At 34.2% G+C, this 22,137-nt stretch overlaps 1 long non-coding RNA gene across 2 annotated transcripts in view; it reads left to right on the top strand.

The window, feature by feature from the left end:
• Positions 1-7,248: 7,248 nt before the first annotated feature.
• LOC111737163 overlaps positions 7,249-22,137 on the top strand; it is a 140,651-nt gene continuing 125,762 nt past the window's right edge. For both annotated transcript variants that reach the window (XR_002779371.1, XR_002779370.1), the window contains exon 1: positions 7,249-7,646. This is a non-coding gene — a long non-coding RNA (uncharacterized LOC111737163). The remainder of the gene's footprint in view (positions 7,647-22,137) is intronic.

Below are 22,137 nucleotides of genomic sequence, written 5' to 3'. Positions count from 1 at the left end.
TTATCTAATTTGTATTTATCAATGGATTTTGGAATGAATCTAAGTTTAACTTATTTGTATTTTGTATTTCGCAAAGGGCTAGTCTTGTCCCAACATCATTTACTAAATAGTCCATTCTTTCTCTGCTCATTTTAAACACCAACTTTAGCATACACTAAGTTTTGGTATACACATTGATTCACTTTTAGATTTTATTCCGTTCCATCATTTTATTTTTTAAAATAAAATGTACCTACACCAATACCATAATGTTTTAGATTTTATAGCTATTTAATAGCGATAAAAGGTGTTGTGTTTCCTTTTCAGCAGATTTAACATTGTTGGCTATGTTTTACATTTTTAAATACAATTTTTCTTAGATTTAGAGGCACCATATTCTCTTTTCTTCTTTTTATGTTGCAGTCTTTGTTCGTATTTTTATATGTGTCTCTTGTCTATCTCTTAAATACTGAGGTCCCTTTTGTTTTTTTCCAGATCCTCTTCTCTTCGTATGCTGGGCAGACTTCCTGAATGATCCCATTAGCTCATATGACTTATGTCACCAATATGATGATATTCAAAACTGTTTTTCTAGTCTAGGTTTTTCTGCTGAGTCTCATAACAACATATCCATCAACACTTTGATGTTAAGTTCAAAACTAAACTTATCGTCTTCCCTGTCAGACCTAACTCAATAAAGAGGCAACCATTTGTCATGCCTAAAACTTGAGTGTCATACTGACTGTCCCATTCTTTATTCTCATCCCACAGCAAATCTCTCACCTTCACTCTCAATCTATCACCAAATTCTGTTGATGGCATTTCCTAAACAACTGTTCAATCTGCTCATATCTCTTCTTCCACGTTACCTCCACCCTGTTCCAAGCCACCATACTTTCCCTCCTGATCTTCCTGTCTCTGCACTTCCTTCTTCTGGTCTCCACACTGTCAAAGTGATATTTCAAAATACAAATTTGATCATGTCCTTTATTGTTTAAAACTCTTCAATATTTTACCATTTCTCTTGGAATGAAGTCCCAGTTTCTTAATATGATTAAAAGATCCTGTACTGTCTTCATTTCTTATCACTCCAGCTAAACTGAACTTATTTTGGTCTCTGGAATGAATTATGCTCATCTTCACTTGTCTATCTTTGTAAATGTTACCATCTCGGCATGCAACATTTTTGCATCCCAGCACCCTCTCTTTTTATTAGAGTATCTCTTACTCATCTTATGTATTCAGAGTACCTTTCACTTATCCTTGAGACCTCATCTGAGATGTCATTGTCTTCAGGGAGAAGCTTTTATTGAGCTAAAAATCTAGTGTTGATTTCTGTCCTGTATACACCCTGAATTTCCCCTATCACATTACTCATTCCATTGTATTGTAATAACATGTTTAATTGTCTATATTCAGCGCTAGACTATTTTGGTAATGAGGACACACTAATGCTATTTTAATTCCCTACTAACAAACAATAATCCCTTATTCCCCACTAAGTAAAGTTCATATTCCAGACTTAATTTTCTATAATTTTACACCAATCTGCCATGTTGGGGTCACAATATGTTATTCCTTTTCCATATCCTATACTCCCATTATACTTAACCTACAGGTCAGCCCCTCAACGTGACATGTGTCTTGTTGGTTTAGGACAAATGAAATCTCCAACATTATGCAAAGTCTTCTCCAATTTTCCCTTATGGAAGTAATCTTACCTTTATTTGAATTTCCATTATATCTTTTCCATCTTTAGAGGTATTGTTGTACCTTTTCTTTTATCATTATTATAAGAACATGTGTCTTACACTTGAAACCAAGTATATGACTTTTAAAGGAAGAGTTCACATCTATTGATCTCTGTCAATCCCAATAGTATGTTGAGCATATGCCACTGGATTCTGCCAATATTATATACTCAGTAAATATTTTTTCAACAAATATAATATCTGTAAGGCCACTAAGAAGTTTATCTTCCTAGAGATGCAGCAAGAGAACAATCATATTTTCTATTCCATTAATAGAGAAAATAGAGAGTTGGATTATAAAGGAAAGAAAATGACTAAGAGTGGTTATTTCCATGAGTCATGGACTACCTAAGAAGATGATTTGGGAAGAAAATGAAGAGGTTGAAATAAAGTGGTAATTTTTATAACTTTTAGATAATTTTTATAACTAATAAATTGCAGAAATGTGGTCATTTCAAATGTTTTGTTTCAAAGAACACTCTAAAATATGTATTAGATAATGGTGTCTCAAAAACCAGTTAACATTTTAAACAGTCATCTTAGATGGTTATTACTGAGAGTGGCAGAAATGATTAGATATATAAATGTAGACAGAGACATAGATATAGATACCCTTAAAGTTTTCTCAAGTTGCATGTGGTGAGATATTTATATCAGGGAGAAGAGAGTTGACAGTCACTTGTAGAAAACACTGACACTATATATTGAACTTGTTAAGACTCTCTCTTCCTGTTATGAGTAACAGAAAGCCAACTTGAATGGCTGCAAGCAATAAAGAGAATTCATTGATTCACATAACTGACTGTATTTGTCCACTTGGGTTGCATAACAAAATATCATAGTCTGGGAACTTAAGCAACAGAAATTATTTCCTCATACTTCTGGAAACTGGAAGTCCAACATCAAAGCATCAGCAGGCTTGGTGTCTGGTGAGAGTTCTCCTGGATTGCAAACAGTTGCTTTTTGGCTATATCCACATGTGGTAGAGAGAGCTCTGGTGTTTGTTCCTCTTCTTATATGGGCACAAGACCTATTGGATCAGGGTACAACTCTTAAGACCTCATTTAATCTTAATTACCTCATTACAGGCTCTATCTCCAAATAAAGTCACAAGGGGTGTAGGGCTCCAATATATGAATTAGGGAAACACAATGCAGTCCATAGCACTGACTGTTAGAACCTGACTTCTGAGAGACTACCATCTTGGTTGTTCATCTACCTCTGTAGCTATTCCTTTTTGGTCTCCTTTGTTGGGTCATCTTTAATTTCCCAATATCTAAACACTGGAAGGTCCAGAGTTTAGACCTCAAGACTATTTTCGTTCCCCAAGTGATTTCATGCCTTCCCATGGCTTTCAATACTATTTTATTTGCCCCTGGCTCTTCAAACTGCCCATATGACATTTCTATTTGAGTGTTTCACAAATATGGTAGAGGTAACATGCTGTCGGATATCACTTTAATTCATGATGACTAAACTTAAGTAGGCCCTTAGTTTTGTTGGACTTCATATTATACTTCTCTGATAATTTCTGCTCTTTATTTTCCTGGATGACTATTTCACATTGTCTCTCCTCATACCTCTGCCACTTCTCCTAACCTCTCTCTTAGCCTATACTTCTAATTTCTACTTCATGGAGAAATTGGAAGTCACAGAGAACTTGCACAATCTTGTACTACCATCATAGCCCACCTAGCAGTACCTCAACCATTGACTCTACCTTTTCTTCTGCTTCAATAGATGAATCATCCATGCTGCTTTCTAAAACCAGTCATTCTATATTACTGTTCCATCATTGCTATAACTAATTAACACAAACTTTATTCTTGAATCCGTAGGTAAGCTTGCCTAAGTATTCTGCTTAGAGTCTCACAAGACTGAGAACAAGGTGTCAGCAGGGCTGTGCTTCTTTCTCAAGGCTCAGGGGAAGAATCCCTTTCCAAGTTCATTCAGGTTGTTGGCAGAATCTAATTCCTTGCAGCTGTGGGTCTGAGGTGACTGTTTTCTTATTGGCTGTCAGCTGGGGGCAGCCCTTAACTACTAGAGGCCTCTCTCTCTGGTCCGTGCACATGGGTCCTGCATTTCGAATCCAGTAACAGCACGTTGAATAGTTCTGATATTTGAAATTTCTCCAACTTCTGCTGCTGCTGCATCTCTCTTCCACTTTCAGCTAGAGAAAATCCTCTGCTTTTAAAGGCTCATGTGATTAGATTGAGCACGCCCAGATGATCCAGGACAATCTCCTTCTTTTAAAATCAATAACCTCAAATATATCTGCAAATTCCCTTTTGCCATGTACTATAACATATTCATAGGTTTCTGGGATTAGAGTGTGGACATCTATGGTGGACCATTCTGGGTATCATACACTTCATTTGTGTTCTAACAATTTTCTCTTCTCTCTTCCATAGCACTAATATTCCTCTCAACTGGATCATTTTTTTCAGAATGCAAAATGCTGATATTTCTACCATGTTAAAAATGCTCCCCTGACTCCACTGTCCCTTCCAATTACTACCTCATTTCTCTTCTCTCTTTGGGAAAAACACCTCGATAGTATTGCCAATACTGTCTGTTCCCAATTCTTCCTCCATTCTCAGTTGATTTTTCACCCTTTCTACTGTACTGAACCTGATTTTGTCAAGGGTACAAATGACTACACATTCTGAACTCCAGGGTCAATTCTCAGTCTCTATCTAACTTTCATTTTACAAAGCTGAAAATGGAAAATTTCATTTGGTTTCCAAGGTATCACCCACTCAGGTTTTTTCCTACTTCTTGGAGGTTCTTTTTCAGTCTCCTTCACTGATGCTTATTCTAACTACCTAATCTTGGACGGCCTAGAGTTTTTCATCTGTACTCATTCCCTTCATAATCTCATTCAGTCTCATGGCTTTAAATACCATGCATATAAAATGACTTCCAAATTTATATCCATAATCCCATACTGTCCCCTGGAATCCAGACTTGTATGTTCAACTACCAACTCAGTGTCTCCATGTGGATATCTTATAGGCAAAGATAAGATGCATATTAGTGAATATGTCAAACTCTTCATCTTCCCCACAAAACTCATTCTTCCCAATTGGTCAATGCTAGCTCCATTCTTCTGATAGATAACACTCAAAATTTTGGAAATGTTATTGGCTTCTCTCACTGATCGCCCTGCCTTATTATACCTAGCATCCAATCCATTGAACAAATCCTATTGTCTCTAACACCAAAATATAATCAGAAGCCAACCATTTCTAGCCACTGGTCACTGTCTTTTATTCTTCACAATATTATCACTATTAAATGCCTATATAAGTTTATAATTTATTGTTATGGTCTGTCTCCCCTCAGAAAATTAGAGTTTCATGAGGGGAAGGGCTTTTGTGTTTGTTTATTTGTTGTTTGTTGTTTGATTGCTTTATATCCAGCACTTAGAACAGTGCTTGGTACAGAGTAGGCAATCGATAAGTATTTGCTGCTATTGAATGAGGGTCCAGAACCACCCTTTATTTTACCTGAATACTAGGTTCTTCTCCCGTCTTCACCATATCAGTAAGTGGCAACTCTATTCTAGTTGGCTCAAGCCAGGACCCTAGGAATTATTCTTGGTTCCTCTCTTTCTCTCACACTCCACATTTTGAAATCCTGACAATTGTATTTGCAAACACACACACACACACACACACACACACACACACGCACACACACACACACCCCTCCAGAATCTGGCCGTCATCTCTTCTCCATTGTTTTCACCCAAGTTCAAGCCATTATTGTATTATTGCAGTGGCATCATTATTGGTTTCCTGCTTCTACTCTTGCTGTCCTAGAGTCTGCTTTCCATACAGGATAAAAAATTCCTTTAGAATTTATATCAAATCATAAGCATTCTTTAGTTTAAAACACTCTGAATCAGTTTTTCATCTCAGAACAAAGTCTAAATCATTTATGTAGCCTATAAAATATTCCTGGTATTATCCCAGACATATTTCTCTATATTCATTTTTTCCCTTTGCTCATTCTCTTCCAGCTGCTCTATTTCCCTTTTTGTGCCTTGTGTTTGCCAAACATTCACCTGTCTTAAGCCTTTACACTACTTCCTCTGTTGAGAATACAGAGACACACATGACCTGCTTCTTCACTTCATTCAGGCTTCTGCCCAAAATTGCTCTGTCAGAGTACTTCTCTGATCATTAAACCTAAAACAGTAAACACAAGCACATGAACAGCACACATGCTACTCTTCGTCTTTACTTTCTTTTATTTTGAAGCCCTTGTTACCAAGTGACATTATATATTTACTTATTTTTGTTGCCTGTCTTCACCCTTATCCAAAATATAAACTACATGAAAGCAGATACTACTTATTTTGTTCACCTCTGTATCCTCAACATCAAAAAAGAACCCCTACAATTACAGGCTTGATTAACCCTAGCACATCTTAGAAAGATTCAAATGCCTTCATTCTCTAAGAATTGGTATTAATACTTGAAAAAGGACTCTGGCTTTCTTGAATGATGTGCCTACCCCTAAAATATTTTCTGTGTCTAGAACAATAGAGAAATCTGATTGGCCAGTCTGGGTCACATGTTCCTTATAATTCTGTCATAGGGGGTGGGGTTTGTGGAGAAGGCTGTGCAATCCATAGATAGAGAGAGGAAAGTTTCCGAAAGAGAAAAAAAAGAGTTTCTGTTAGCAGAATGAGGTGGGGAGTGGGAGGGGGGCAGAAGGGAGAGGCTATGGGGGAAGCAGAAACAACAGATGGCCACCACTGAGCTTTCAAGTGTGGGAAGAGAAATACAGGGATAAGCTGGGGCTCCTGGTAGAGGAAGTATCCTTAAATAACTGTACCTTCACACACTTTGAGAGAGAACATGCTGATACCCCAGGCATGCCTGTATGGCATCACTGTGCCCTGCTTCTTGAATGACTCCCTGTGGGGTGTGCAGGAGGGATCTCCCTAGCCTGAATAATCCCGATGCTTCACCACATAAACTGGGGGAAAGATAGAAAAGCAGGGATCAGCAGCATAAACATAATTTCTATTTTTCACTGCACATAATATTGTTCACCAGCTCATTTGCTCAATTGTACATTCATGGCTATCAAAATTAAGTAACAACTCATTTTTTGGTAAGGGTAAAAATGAATTAGATCGAAAATAAGCAACAGCTGTAAAGTAGGCATATGTACCTATACTCACATTTGGAAAAAATATAAATTTCGCTGCTATGATTTAGTTCAGGGATTTTTGTCTGATTTGTGTATGTGTTTTTGATACACCTCTCACCACAAGGTATTTAATTTTTTTTTAAATTTATTCCTGAATATAGAAAATGTTTCTTGAGTTCTCCTGAGAGTGGGGTGCCCACGCTAACCACAGGCACACACACATTCTTCCCATAGTACAGGACTTTAAAATTAATAGCACATGCAGAGGAAAAACTAAACCCTTTGACGTCACTCTTGAAATGAGGAAACATAAACAGAAAAGGCTCCACTCCAGTAAGCTGCCAGAGTTGAAGCCGATTGGTCTCTGCTTTTCCTTGCCTGTGGCAACTGACAGCACCTCCCAGCCTAGCAGGCCGGCTGCCTGCTCCCCCAGCCAGTCGGTGGGTCTGGGCACTGCAGCAGGCTGGGCTCTGTCCCAGCACTTGTCTGGGAGAAAAGTGGTGTACTCACCCAGAGAGAATCTCTTTTTCCACCTTCCTTCTTTCTCGATCTCTCTGTGTGCTTTTGCGTTTCTTTTCTTTCTTTCTTTCTTTTTTTTTTTTCTTACTTAATTATATTCCTAATCCTGGATGAAGTTGCTGGATTCTGCAGCACAAGTCTTCATGAACAAGCAGCACCGCTCAGAGATTTCACGGCATTCAAAGGTCACAGAACTGCCACTATGGTTAAATGTCTTGTTTAATGGTTGAGGTAGGTACAACAAATTTAACCGGCAAGCTCATTTTTCTTGAGAGAGCAGAATCACAGAGAGATGGCAGGAGTTTTGTTTAAAATGAACCTGTACATATATATTTTTTGGTGTGTGATTGTTACTACAGCAACCAGCTTTTGAATTTCCTTCCTTTTTCTGGGAGAACTGACTAAACATTATCACTTACTCTGAATTAACCATTTCATTCCAACCAGCCTAATGAGACTCGGGCATTTCCACAGCACTTTGAGTCCCCATTGAGGAGGGCTGCTTTCTTTCTTTCTTCTTTTTCTTCTTCTTCTTTTTAAATGAATGCAATATTTCTTCTCCAATGTAAATCTTAGAGTTGGGTCATTTTCCTTTTTGGTGGGACAAGATTGGAAAATATTGGTAAAGAGATTGGTGAGGGTTGCGGAACAGAGGAAAAGAAAATCACCGTTTTTCTAGAGTTTGTCATTTTGGTTGATAGCAGACTTATATGAAGAAATTAGTAGGAAGAGAGGAAGAAGCTGGTAATGAGAATGAAGGTAGAAAAATCTATAGCGGTATGTTAGAAAAATGAATTCTTAAGGAAAATGCACTTTACATTTTTTAAAAAATGTTCTGCGTGTAGAAGTCAATAGGGAAGATGTAGGCACTGATCAGTGATTTAGATCTTATTATTTATAAAGGAAAATAAAAAGTTCTTTATTAGTACTGCGAATTTGCTAATTATATTTTCTTACAATAGTTGAAAGCAGAGTGAGATATTTAATTAGCGACTTAAGTGATTGAGCCTGGGGACTAATTAATCATTTATAGATTCATGTGCTCTAGCCAGATTGACTATTAAAATGTTAGAGTAAATCTCTGCACCGGAAGGTAGGCATATGCATTCGTATACAATAAACACGCTAACTGCTGCAGGAAGCAGGGCAATGAAACACAAGGCTTATGTTGTTTTCGGTGCCACATTATTAATATGTGTTGAGGGGGACCCCTGCTTAAAAGCATTCCGGAGTCAATTTTTGTAAATGCAATTCAAGTAATATATGGTTGACATGGATTTCCTTATTACCATTCTCGAAGTTATGCAATAGCAAGTAAGACAGGATTATTTGACACCATTACTGCTTCCAAAATTTCTTCTTTGAATTTTTTAAAGGTTTCTGTTCTCAACGTCAAGAAACAGAAATTTTAAAAACTGGGTCATATTAGCAGCAATATTAAGTAAGATATCAAACAATGCATTTAAAAGGGTTAACAAAATTAACTGCATAAGACTGTAATGTAACAAATTAAGAACTGCAAAAATATTAGCTATGAAATGCAGAGGATGTGCTGTGAATGGACAATTGCTTTTCTGCAGCGCCTAGTGGGAAAACAAGGACTTTGTGTGTTGCGAATGCCTAACTGCAGCTCCTCCATTTCCTCTGCTTTATCTTTTATTATTGACTGGTGGAACAAAGACGGGTGTCAGTAGTTTCTTCTTGATTGACAATTTCTCTTATAAAATGAAGTTGCTTTTTGTCTCAAGTAGAAGCCTAGAGTTAACTAGTTTCAACTCCAAAGCCCGTATCCTCCTTATAAGGATTTTTACCTGACACTGTAAGCTGTCCGATTTGAGTATACTGACTCAGTTGAACAACATGAGACATCAGTGGTTGATAGTGTGTCAGCAAATTAGCTGAAACTCTTTTTTGAATTAAGTTACTTAGGGCAAGGGCAGAAAATCCAAGATATGTTAGGAATAGACATCAATTTAGGGAACATAATTGTACCAGTACATCTTTTAATGTCTTACACAGTGTTCAGCACAAAGCTACCCATTGTCAGCTCTCAATAAGTACCTAGTTAAAATGTCGCTTAGAATTTACTACCTTTCATATGCTGTAAATTATTGAAATGATTTTCAAATATAGCATATTCGACTGTCTTTGAAAAATGTTAGTCCAGCCTAAAATATAATCTAGCAATCAACACATCAAGTGTATAAAGGAGGGCATTCCCAATATTGACTTGCATTATTTCCAACCAAAGGCTTCTTACTCCAAACAGAAGCAAAAGTATGATGACCAAGTTTTCCCAAGGTGGGAATGTAACACCTGGAAATCAGTCATCCAGAGTCAATTTGTGTTTAGACAAGCTCAAATCACAGGGGAATCTGCTCGTCAACTCACAGAACATGGTGTTGGAAGAAGTGTTTTAGGTGATAAATTAATCCCAAGCAAGACTAAAAGAGCTTCACTATACTAAAGGGAACTGTCAAAATTAAGAATCAGAATAGACCAGAACATCTAAATACAAAAGCTAATGGTATTCTATGTAATTCAACTCACAACTGACTTCTAGAGGATGATGTATTGGGAGACCCTAAATGTACAGAAATTCTTACCCAAAGAATCCACCATCCCATGGATTCCATTCATGTTTCCCAAAGAAGTCTACAGGCAAGTAAAATCTCTCTTCTGAGAGGCACATTGAGCTGAGGAAAAAGGGGTTTGGCTTCCTGAAATGCCATGAGACCCTCTCTATCAGCACCTCCCTATGGTGGTATCTCTATTTCATCTAAGAACGCACCTTGGAGAGCACTTCCATCATTCCCATGGGAACAGCCATGGGGTCAGTACCATTGGCTTCTACAAGCATCAGCATCCTAGATGGCTTTGTCAACAGGCTAATTTTGACTCTCTAGATGATTCCTATTTGGTGCATTAGCTGTCTTTAAAGTGGTTAATATGGAAATTTAGGGTAGAGAAGGGAAAAAGGGATGAGAACCCAAACCGACTAAGTGAACATCTACTGTATACCAGGCATTGTTAGAGATTTGAATACACAGAGCAAAACGTGTCAAAATTCTAGTGCATAATCAAGGTATTTCTAGTTTCCTAAGAATCACGTTTCTAGATGAGTTAATTTGTATTTAGAAAGTGACTGCAAGAAGCACATTAAAAAACAAAAACAAAAACAAAAAACATCCAAAAGAGACAGGGGATGGGGTGGCCATCCTCATTCAGGCTCTAACTAGTTGAGTGACTGACTCTGAGCCACTCGACTTCAGTTTCCTCATCTGTAAAGCAAACTAGTTGTGTTGGGTTATTTCCAACAATCCTTTTTAGATCAAACTTTTTATAGTATTCTTATTCTCAATTGGGAGTTCTTTAAAAATTCCATTTATAGATAAATGTGAAAGTGTCAAACCTGTATTCAAAAACATTACTTCATACTTTCAACATGTGAAGGGCTATCTATACCTGTTGATGTGAAATAAATAAAAAGATAGATAAGAGATGATTCTCACCTCCAGGAAACTTATATTTTAATTGAACATATAAACAAATAGTGGAGTCTCTCCAGACAAATGGAAAAACAAAGGAGTGTTTGGAAGGGAGGTCGTAATGAAGAAAAATGAAACAGAAAAGGTGACTTTATACAAACTGAAATTCAAGAAAAAACTAAATTTTCTATCTATATATTCATTTCTATTAATGTGAGCTTTAATGTGATCAATTGAAGACATTGCCATTCTTTTGAAATAATATATTTGTGATGGTTTTCTTAAAAATATAAAGAGAGCCTAAGTTTTCTTGTTGGTTGATTAAGTTACTGTACAAACCTGGGAGGCTGAATTAAATCACTGCATTGGCGTTATCTCTATCATCACTTGAATTTGAAACCACTAGGAGTTATAGAAAGCAGGAGTCCTTTGAGAACTTTGACAGCAGCCCCAGATGCCAGCAGCCATTGCATACAAATAAGAAAGGTTCACAAACTATGATGGGCTTGAACGTTGGTGCAACGTGGTGTCGTGAGAAATGCCCTTGGTATCAGGAAACCTCACATAGTAGCCCAGAACTTCCAGAGATCACCTGTGTGAACTAAGGCAAATTTCTTAAACTTCAGTGGACTCAGTTCCATCATCATTAAAGCGAGTCTGTTAGAATACTTCTAGGATGCCTTTCTCTTTTCCCAATTTTGTGTTTTACCCTAACAAAATTAATGTTGATGCACTAGCATTAATTTGTTTTCATTCTTCCACATCTCCCAACCTTTATTTCTACCACTTTCCTTTATAGTTTGCCTTTACTCAGTTGTTTAGATTTATATAATTTTACCTCCAAAATACTCTTATTGCCCAACAGAAACAAAACAAGGCTCTGAGTTTTGGAGTATTTCTTCCCAAGAGGATTATTGCTCTCCAGAGAAGGTCACCTATCTTTGCCCAATTTCTCTCCTGCGATGCTGATGTGCTTCTCCATGGCAGTAAAGGGACATACTTTGTGTTCATTGTAGCTGGGGACTTTAATGTTACATGGCAAGTATCTTCTTCCTAAGTGCCAATCACTGTCCTAGATTTTCTATATTATTTCACTTACTATCTCCTCAATTCCAATTCTGGTGTCTTTAGAGAGTAACTGAAAACATGTTGATAACTAAGTTGGAGGAAGCCTCAGAAGAAAAGTTTTTGGCGAATTGGTTGTCCATTGAGTATCTGCTATGAGACTTTGTCCCAATGGTACAGGGTGGATGCTTCATCCTACTGGTAGGATTTAATGCAATTCAGTTACCCTAATCCAGACATTGGTGGGATCCAAATAGACCAGAGCATTCCTGCTGGCATCTTTTCTGGGTAAAGCTTCACAGTTAACAGCTCAAGCATGGAAAACATAGAGCAGGGTTTGTAGTTCAGGGTAAACTTAAAAATAACACGACACAAAAAACACAGAAATCAATTAAACAATGTATAATTTTTAATATACTAATGTATAAATACTCCAATATTTGAAAATCTAAATCCTTGCATGAATGCTTTAATACATTTTTATTCACATATCATGTAGAAATATGAAATTAATAGCCTCAGCCAATACACCAGTAAAAAAGAGTTTATGTCATACATTTAACCTTCCTTATTTCCTCCCTTCCTTTCCTCTTACCCTTCCTTCCTCTCGTCCTCCTTTCCTTGGTCCCTTCTTCCCTCCCTCTCTTTTCTCCCTTTCTTGCCTTTGTAAGGAGAAGATGGAAAAAATTAAGATTGGAAATGAGATTTTGATGGAGTTTCCTTTTGTGAAATTTGGAGTAATGTTTGTCTTAGTTTTTCCTTTCAATTGGTTAGTGAATTTGCATAAAAATTCTCACTGAAATCCCTGGTCAGATTGTATTCTTATTAATACCATTTGTATTTTACATTGTCACAATTAACATATAAATAAGAAATATATAAAATACCCTTTCTATATGATGAGAATCATCCTTACCTGCCCCAGACACACAAAAGTAGGATTCCGTTCAAAAAAATGATTTATATGACTTAAATATATTGAAGGATATTTGGAAGTTGCAAGTTCTAAGGCCATTCCTTTATCTCCTGGGATAGGAGGTGGGGTCCAGGGCTACTCTGTTGTGAGGGATGTTTCCATGGGTCCGGGTGTAGACAGAAGGAGGTTGACATATGCCTGAATTGGTCGATACCAAATAGTTGATTGACGTTTTACATATTATTTGACTCTAGTAAATCTTAGTCTAAGAACATATCAAATTTTGTTCATTTTTGCACTGTTGATAATATAAAAAAAATCAGAAACTCTCTGAACCCAGTAATAAGTGAGTTGTTAAATACAATATTTTTAATCCATATAATAGAATATCATATAGTTATTTAAAAGACTGAGGTAGAACTACATACACAAATCTGGAATGATTTTCAAGATGTATTAAGTGGGAAAAAAAGGTACATTAACATTTGTATGAATGCATATACACTTTCATACATAATGAGAAAATTTCTGGAAATTCAAATAAAAAACTTAACAATGTCTGCCTCTAGGAGGAGAACTTTGAGTATGGGACGGGAAAAGACTACTATACATGTATATACCTTAGAATTGTTCAACTTTTCTCCCCATAAAATTATGTTTACAATGGAGAAAAGTAAAGATATTATTATTGTGTGATATTTAAAGTTGAGATAAAAATTAGAAAGTAAAAGATGAAACAAGTCTATTTTGGTTTTAAATTGCTTCATTAGCTTCTTCTTTCAATCCTATTGAAATTCTCCCTTGTGCCTTTGACACAGCTAAGAAACACAGCTTGACCTGGAATTAAGAGTTCTGGACGTGAGGAGATATCCAGCTCCTCATTCCTGCTTGAGTAACTTTGGACCAGTCTTTACTCTGGGCACCAACTGTACAAATGAGAGACTTACTTAAACTCCAAGTTCCCTCCAGCTTTCATATGTGTTTAAGAAAATTTTTTGGCCTATTTATGCCTAACTAGTTGAGTTCTTTCTCCATAACTGAATGTACATATTTTACTATACATATTTTATTGGTTTGAACATTTAAGCTAATTTTTTTTTTTAGAATTGGTCAGTTTGATTTAATTTTTTAATTAATTAAATATACAAAATTTATAATTATCCAAATAGTGTTTGGGAAACCACATATCATAGACTTTTAAAATTAAAATATACTATACCATCAGTTATTCACAAACAGTAAAGAACACTATTTGTATCAAAATATGTAGTTTGTGCAGTAATACAAGCAGCTAATGCTTCAGTTCGAATATGATTTATACATTTCTTGGTTTTCCAGGAGAAAAAAAAAAAGACTCTCATTTCCCTTTCTCATGATGCCACTTGCCAGCTGTGTCCAGTCAGATGAAAGAACTCAGTCATTCACAAAAGTGTAGAAGCATTCTCATAAAGGAGATGCTGCAGTAATACAGAGGTCTAAAGAATGTCTTGATTTGGAAAAGGTCATTAAATTTAAGAAAAAAGTGTTTTTTTTCTGTGATAGAGATATAGTATTTTTCCATGTCTTTGAGACTAGTATTCTTGTTTTTTCAATTAAATGAAAACTTTTTTCAATTTGGTTTTTAGTTTGATTTGAAAAATATTAAGTATTAGTCATTTTAATTATCTAGTAATTTTTATTTTTTATTTTTCTAGACCTTTATTATTGTTTGGAGTAAAGAATGATCTTTAAGTTAAAATAAGACAAAAGGGATTTGTGTGACAGCAGTTTTGAATGACCAAAACTAACATTCTAAACTTTTCTCTATAAATCATTTAAGAGATCATTAATTATTTTTTAAAAAATTCAATGGCTTATTAATAAAACAATTGAGATATATTGTCCTTTTTTTTTTTTTCATTAATACATTGCTCTCAAGTGCCCAGAGGAATTTAGGGCAAGGTCTTTGAAGATGAATGTACATAAAAGCTTTTAATGTGATATTCATGTCAAAAAAAAAAAAAATCCCCAAATAATGAATTGGAAAACATAGCCTAATTAAAATGTCTTCTTTAATATAAAAAATTTAAAAAGAAACAAATCAAATGCATTTATTGAATTAAATGGCAATAATATTATATAATTTTTTTAAATTCAGTTTGTATATTTTACCTGGAGAGAGAGAAGGGAAAACAGGAAAAGAAAAATGAGAATCAAACTTTTTTAAGGAGCACTGTACTTGTAACCTAAAGCCCTGAGTACATAGTCCAGATGCTAGTCTAGTCTAGATAATACTTTCAGCAAGTTATGTACCATTTTTGACTTTCAAGTCTCTGAAATGTAAATTTAAAATGCGGTACCTTTAGGTTCTAAAATTTCTAGGATTTACTTACTGCACAGAAAATTGGCTTTCAGATGTAATTAATCACTTAGTTCACAGCACAAATGGCAAGTCACTGCATTCTCTGAATATTTCTGTTAGGAAAGGATTAGTTATGCCCATTTCAATGGCAAGGAAATTGAGGTTCACAGAAGTTACCACTAATTAAACTGGTATTCAACCCCTACTTTTTTATGACAATTTTTAATTGTTTTTATATGTTCAAAATGTGTTATATTTAGAATTCATCTTTAATCATTCTAAGGATATTACAAGAAAACACTTTTAATTATTTACATAAGCATAAAAGTATCTGTTTCTAAATGTTAAAGCAATCTACTCAATATGTATACACAAGGGTTCCAATATAGAGAGGAACAACATTGCTTCATTTTAAATGCATTTACAATGGATGAATCTGACATTTTAAACTTCAAAGTTTTGCTCTGAGAAGCATCATAGTGAGCAGTGCAGAAGCTGACACCATCCACTGTCCTTCAGTTCTATGATCCTGAGCAAGTTATTTAATCTCTCTGGGCTTCTCTCTACTCATTTATGGAATGAAGGTGCTTATAGTATCTGCCTCATAAGACTGTTAAGAAAAATGAATGAGTTTTATTTGTAAAATGCTTAGAACAGTGTATGAAAGAGAGTAAGCATCATGTGTGTATCAACTGGTACTATTTACAAGTTATAAAAATTGTTTTAACTATTTTGCATATAGTGCTGCTGAGTGCTTTAAACATTTAAGAGAAATAATGTTTTTAATTTTATTTTTAACTTTTTATATTGAACTATAGCACACATACAGAAAATACCCAACATACAAATGTCCAGAACAGTTCACTTATTGTAAGTGAACCTCTGTGTAGCTATTACCCAAGCCAAGAAATAGAACATTATTACATTTTTGCCATCTCAGAAATCCCATCATGCCTCCTTCATTCTTCGATTTACCATTTATATCGATTTATATCATGAGACTCATTAGACTGTTTTTTTTCATTATTATTTAGTGTTTAGTTATCTGAATATGCAACAATTTATTCATCCATTCTAATGTGGAAAAACATTTGAGTTGTGTCTAGTTTAATGCTGGCCTGAGTATTCTTGTCTTTTGTTGCATATGTACATATATTTCTGTTGAGCATACCTAGGAATTAGTTGCTGGGCCACAGGGAGAGTTTATGTTCAACATTAGTAGAAAATTCAAAATTGCTCAAAGTGGTTAAAATAATTTACACTCCCACCAACAATGTATAATAGTTCACTTCCTCATTAACCTTATGTATTAGCATTTCTGGTAGGTGTGTAGTGACAGCATATAGTGGTTTTAATTTGCATTTTCTTGGCTACTAATGAGTTTGAGTACCTTTTCATATGCATATTGACCATGTAAATATCTATTGCTGAGTGCTAATCAAGTCATTTACATATTAATTTGTAGGAATTTTTATGTGTACTACTTTTGTTATATATATGTTACAAATATTTTCTCCCATTGGTAAAAATCTATTTTTTCCCTTCTTCAAAGAAAAAATCATTCTTGGTTCTTGACATTTTCATATAAGTTTTAGAATTAATTTAAGATTTCTCCTTAAAAAAATAATTCTTGTGATTTTAATCAATTTGGGAAGATTGACATCTTTCCTGAGTCTTCCAATTCATGAACATAGTACATCTCTGAATTTATTTAAGTCTTTGTTAATTTCTCTCAATAATATCTTCTAGCTTGCTTTGTGGTCATTTTACGCATTTCTTGCTGGATATTATTATTAAGCACTTAGTATTTTTTAACTATTCTAAATGGTATCTCTTTAGTTTCAATTTTAACTTTATATTACTGATACATAGAAAAACTGTTTTCATATATTGACTTATTATTAGTGACCCATTTATGAATTCTAATATTCTATTTGTAGGATCTTTTGATTCTCTATGTAGGCAATCATCCTATCTGAGAATATTGGCAGTTAGATGTCTTTTTTTTCAATACAGATAACTTTGCCTTGTTGTTCTGGCTAGGATTATCAGTACATTGTTGAAGAGGTAAAAGTTGGTCTTGTTGTTCCGTCTCAGAAGGAAAGCTTTCAGCATTCTACCATTCAGTATGATATTCTATATAATAGTTGGAAGTTTTTTTTATTCCTAGTTTGCTAGAAGTTTTTATCATGAGTAAATATTTGATTTATCATATGTTCTTTCTGATATCTATCATGAGTTTTCTCTATTTTCCTATTGTGGTGGTGATTGATTTTAGAATGTCAAATCAAACTTAAACTCTTAGACTAATCCAAATTTGATCATGATATGTTATGTTTTTATTTTTAATCTCTTATTGTCTTGTTTCTATATTGCTAATAATTTTTAGGATTTTGAAAATATGTTGATGAAAAAGGTTAGCCTAAAATTATCCTCTCTAGTAATAACATTATCAGGATTCACTTTAGGGGAATTTATATAAATCCATGTTTTTCTTTCTTAAATATTTGTTAGAAATTGTAAACAAATTCATCTGGTCTTGGAATATTTTGTGGGCAAGTTTTTAGTTATCATTTTAATTCCACTAATTTTTATGAGCTATTCTTATTTTCTATTTTTATTTTCAGTTTTGTTAAGTTCTACGTTTCTATTTTATCTAAATTTTGTAATTTGTTACCATGAAGTTGTCCATAATAGCCTATTTTAATTTAGTCTCACCTTTTATTCTTGCTATTAGCTTGTTGTGCCATTTCTCTTTTTGTTTTCAGTTTTGCAAAGTTATCAGTTTTGCTAGATATTTCAAGTAAATAACATTTGACTTTTTAAATCTCTTTGTGCATACTTGTCTGTTTTAATTAATTTCAGTTCTTTATTATTTCCTTCTTACTTCCTTCTTTTGGATTATTTGCTGAGTTTTTTCCCATATTCTCAAGTTTTGTTGTTGTTGTTGTTGTTGTTGTTTTTCTCATTACTTTGAATGTTTCTGTCCCCATTGTTTACCTTTGGTCTTGGTGTTCTTCAGTTTGGACATTTTCTTTGGACTAATATTTTATTTTTCTAATTCTTTCTTCAGCTGTTTCTAATCTGCTACTTAATCCATTAAATGAGTTCTTAATTTCAGTTATGATACTTTTCAATTCTTGAATTTCTAAAGTTTATTTGTGTAGTTTCTAAATCATTCAAAATTTTCAATTTCATCTGTCATATCCTTGACTATACTAAACATGTAATTTTAAAGTCTTTGTAACTTTGATTTACCTCTTTTGAGTGTCCATATATATTGTCTGCTAGTGCTCTTGATTGGATTGAATTGTCTTAACTTTCACACACCTGGTTATTTTTGATGGAGCACTGGACATTGTACATAAAAATTATGGAGATAATTTGAGGCCCAGTGTGATATTATCTTTAATTAGTGCCAAATTACCAGTGGCACTAATAATTCTGATTGCCTTAATCTGATTTTGTCAACAAAAAATATGAATATATATTATGTGATTAAAACAGTGGCTAACACATAAATACTATGCAACTATCTTTTTTTTCCTTTCATTGTTTTCCTTAAATAATGTGAAAAGAGAAAAAGGGAAAAATATTAAGAATGACATATATGATGGTAAAAGACTCTAGTATGCACCAGAAGTAAATTCTCAATTTTTTTTCATTTTGTCTTTCATATCTGAAATAAACTTAAAAAGGGGAAGTTGAATTCATCAAAATCATGTACTAAATAGATAAAAATAAGTATGTGTTCACCTTCCATATTTCACTATGGCCATTATAACCATTATGTAAATTTTTTTTAAAAAAATTATAATCTCATTAATGTAACTTATTTCATAATTATTATTTGCCAATAGTTTTTTGACAAACAATATCATTTTGGAGATTGCTAATATCCTAAAGAGCTACTAAAACAAAGAGCTATTTGTAATAGACAATTTTTCGTCTGTACCTCACATTTCCAATTAAGGATCCCTACCAAAATATCATTTAATTTTTGATTTATAGCTTTTGCGCATGGAAGCTAATGTCTCATATAGTAGCTAATATATATTAGCTACAATGAGCTATTAGCAACTTTCCTCATTATCCAGATTGCTTCACAGTTTATAGTTCCAAACAAGCAAATCTAATGTCTGTGAATGAAAATGATCGTCCATCCGTATGTGTGGTAAACATTCAAAGACATTTATTATCAGTATACTAGCTGTGTTCTGTGGAATGAGCAAATTAATTATTTAAATAAGTACAAGCAAAATATATCCAGCTGGAAGCTTAGCTATGCTATAGTCAAATTCTGATCACCATGTTTTTGATGTTCTGTATATATCTATTGCCTCTGGCGGTTTGTTGGCTTTTCTTTGGTTTTTGTGTTTTCCTAATACTTTATTCAGGCTTTTCCAGTGCTGAGGTGTCTTTGGAGCACAGATAAACTTGATGTTACAGCAAATAAATACGAAATATTCTTTAACTTAGAGTCCAATTACTAATTACTTATGAGCAATTTACAAATAGCTCAAAAATATATATTTTTAGAGGAGAAATATTAAAGTGAAGAAAAATATGCTAGATATATACTGCTGTAATGATTTTCTTTTTAAGCTTATATATTTCTAGTTTTTATATATTATGTGATCTTATTTCTTTTTAAATTAGAAATTTAAAAATTACAATTTAAAAAGAATCCCTGTTCAATAATTTTCAAATATTTTACTAAATGAATTTTAAAACATATTAAAGACATTAAATGATAGGTTTTTATGAAATATTGCTGTTTTCAATTGATAACATAACACTTTTCAGGTAATAAAAATAAGAAAAATTGACTTAATATTTAAGACAAAATAATAAAGTTTATGTGTCACTCCATGCATTTTTAAACTTAGAAGATATTTTTAGCTTTAGCACATTATAGAGTAATAATAAAGAGTTATTACGAACTATTGTGTAGCTACATAGCAGTTATGCAGTTTTTAATTGCCACTTCCTCAAATTCTTGACAAAAGGTACATGAATTATATTTGTTCTGTTTTTAACATAATAAATATTTAGTGTTTTTTCCTTAAAGGAATGTGCAAAGGAATACATAAGTGAATTTTTAAGTTAATTAAATGTGTTGAATTTAAATTTTAAAAAATTTACATACGTGGTAATTTTGACCTGTATATAAATTTATTCGTGCAATCTTAATCAAGCAAAATGACTTCAATTATTTTCTAACGGTGAAATGGGCCTAAAATTATGTCATCTATCTCCAAGAAGTCTGATATCATAGCCTTAGTTAGGGTTTCAGGAAGAACAAGTTTATTAGTGAGTTTCAAGGTCCACATAGCTGAGGGCTCTCTGGGTCTTTGTCCTTGTCCTGGGCCATGGTTCCACTGCTTGATGCCAGCATGGCCGTATCAATCATTCGCTTCTGACCAAGCTAGCGGTTAAATATTTCGACTTTTATCCCTTTTGGTGCCTACATATTATCAAGAGAATGGTCTGACAAATAAATATATGGAGACAATTTTAAAAGAATATTGCTGGTAGGGGCTGTCGTTGACACCCAGAATTGTAAAATGGTGGGGCTTCTGTACTTGCCTCATAGTGCCCAGCAGCATTGGAACCATGTTCAGTACTTATTCTAAGTGAATTCTTACACATGCTCAGCTGAAAAATTGTATACATATCTAGATACAAAGTAGGCAGATATAAATATTAGGTCAAGCCACTGAAATGAGCATTTTTTAGCCCAAGTCAAATATTAGTAATTTCATTTTATTCAATCATGTATATACATACATATATATATATATATATATATAATATATATATATATATATATATACACATAAGTGTGTATATGTGTATATACAAGTACACATATGGGAATATCTAGGCAGGTAATAAATCATAAAGCTGAAGTGTCTTAGAAGGTGGAGATAATGTATTATTTGTAAGACGTCATCATACTGAGATCATAGCTAAAGCCTGCCAACTCCAGAAAGATAAATGCTAGATACGTCTGGCTGCTTTTCACTATGGCGCGCGCGCGCGCGTGTGTGTGTGTGTGTGTGTGTGTGTGTGTGTGTGTGTGTGTATGTGTGTGTATGTGTATTTAAGACTCAGTTCAGTAGTACGTACTATGTATTATTGTGTGTATGTCAGTTTAATAAAATAAATTTGAGAACAATTGATGAATTCTAGATCTGGCGCTTGCATCACTACAGGTAACACTGATGTGATGGGAAAGACTGAGGAAGAATGAAGCTGGAGAAGGGAGATGCAGGAAGAGGCTAGGAGTTCTGTTTAGGACACATTAAGTTTGAGATACAGTATTCAGAGGAGAGATCAGAACCAAACTTAGATCTATCAGTACACGTGCTATTTAAAGCCTTAGCACCGATGAGATCACGTAGAAAGACAATGTAAATAGGAAGAGGGTGGAGGATTAAGCCTTCCACCAGCATCCAGAGGTTGGGAGAGGAGGAGGAACCAGGAAATGATTCAAATGTATACGCATCTGGTTTTTTACATGGTGCTGCCTATATTATTGGAGCCTTGCCAGAGCTCATGCTTCAGAAGACTCTATAGACATGAAAGCCTCTTTATACATTCCTAGTAGTGAGGGGCTGAGGCTTCCGGCTTGGATCCTGATGACAGGAATTTTCCATACATACTTGAGAGTAGCACAAAGAAACTGTGATATAAATATGCTGCTCCATGTTTACTCTTAGATGTTTTTAGCACAATCATGGTTATATGTGGTCCCTAATGAGAGCTCAGTTGCTTTAAATTGTGCCATTATTGTATATTTTCCTTCTCTCAGAAGTATGGGCATCTGCAATTTAGAAACACTTTTGCTTTGATACAGAAGTTTAGAACTGGACAAGAATGTTCCATAGACACTATATTATTTATGAC

This window comes from Pteropus vampyrus, unplaced genomic scaffold (assembly GCF_000151845.1).
Source record: "Pteropus vampyrus isolate Shadow unplaced genomic scaffold, Pvam_2.0 Scaffold24, whole genome shotgun sequence".
Classification (NCBI taxonomy): domain Eukaryota; kingdom Metazoa; phylum Chordata; class Mammalia; order Chiroptera; family Pteropodidae; genus Pteropus; species Pteropus vampyrus.
The sequence above is the reverse complement of the archived record's forward strand: the minus strand, read 5'-3'. Positions and strand labels throughout refer to the sequence as shown.